The sequence below is a fragment of the Amphimedon queenslandica genome, unplaced genomic scaffold, assembly GCF_000090795.2.
Source record: "Amphimedon queenslandica unplaced genomic scaffold, v1.1 AMPQUscaffold_8584_Cont19472, whole genome shotgun sequence".
Lineage (NCBI taxonomy): Eukaryota > Metazoa > Porifera > Demospongiae > Haplosclerida > Niphatidae > Amphimedon > Amphimedon queenslandica.
In genome coordinates, this window is record NW_003551139.1 from 1,074 (window position 1) to 2,156 (window position 1,083).

At 34.9% G+C, this 1,083-nt stretch overlaps 1 long non-coding RNA gene across 1 annotated transcript; it reads right to left on the reverse strand.

Annotated features, from left to right (window-relative positions):
* Window positions 1-272: 272 nt before the first annotated feature.
* Window positions 273-728, reverse strand: LOC109591266 (uncharacterized). The gene is made up of 2 exons (XR_002189732.1): window positions 533-728; window positions 273-473 (listed from the first exon to the last, which is right to left on the reverse strand). It is a non-coding gene; the product is annotated as an uncharacterized LOC109591266 (long non-coding RNA).
* Between the last annotated feature and the right edge of the window lie 355 nt (window positions 729-1,083).

A 1,083-nucleotide genomic window follows, 5' to 3' on the forward strand; every position in this document is an offset into this window, starting at 1 on the left:
TCGAACTATTCGCATAATTAAATATTAATGGTTATTGCATAGATAATAGAGTAAATGAAAGGGATAGGAAACTTCCGTTTGCGGCAGGAAATGCTAGTTACCCATACCATGATAATTTCTCTATTTATAGGAATATTTTCAATTTTACAATAGGATTTATTAAGAAAATTATCAAACATTATGGAATAGTACAACTTGACAATGGTTTTTCTCAAATTGTGTTTATGTCACATACATTAAAGTATGTGCGTGCCCTCAAGTGTACATCAAGCTTTGCTTTCATATCACATTTAAATGTGCCAATCATTGAACTGTAAAGAAAAAGGTACAAAACGAAGGTCTTTGCAAAAACTTTGAATTGATTATAAATCAGTCACCAAATCTGTCATCGGAGTCATTTATGTTGCGTGCCCTCCATAATAATGTATAGAATAGTTGGTAATAGTTAATTCTGGTATTACTTCTTTTGTATTCTAAAAAGGGGTACAAAACCACAATATTGAAGGTATCAGGTCTCTAAATCAAACTTTACCCATAGTTATCAATATTATTTTACTTCAAAAATTAGACAGACTGTAAGGGAGGTATCTGTAATGCCTTTAATTATTATTGCAGAGGATGAACACAAGTCACTTTAGAGTTATGAGTTGAAATAGGACGCCGAACAGTGAAGGAAAAGGCCCGGGAAGGGTAACTTGCCTATGTTGCTAGGCAACCTAATAATCTTAATGGAACAAGCGTATTAGTGTAAAAATATTCCTATAATTGTTTTCACCACCTTGCAAGTACAACTGGGTTCTTATTAAGACTTATAAAGGTTCTATCTACCTTCTAATGCTTCTAGAGAAGTCTTTAGACAGTATCTCTATGTTCTTTCGCTGTTAGAAAGCTCATAACTTTGTCCCATGTGCAAGCCGCCATCTTGTTTGCCGTGACCACACCCACTTACGTAGCGTGGGCGGGTGGTTGCTAAGGCTTGTTATTTCTCCAATACAACATGTATAGAAGAAATGTAAGTGTTGACATACAAATATATATATATCGCACGTGGGTGAAATCAATTATAGGAACGACCTGGGGGCT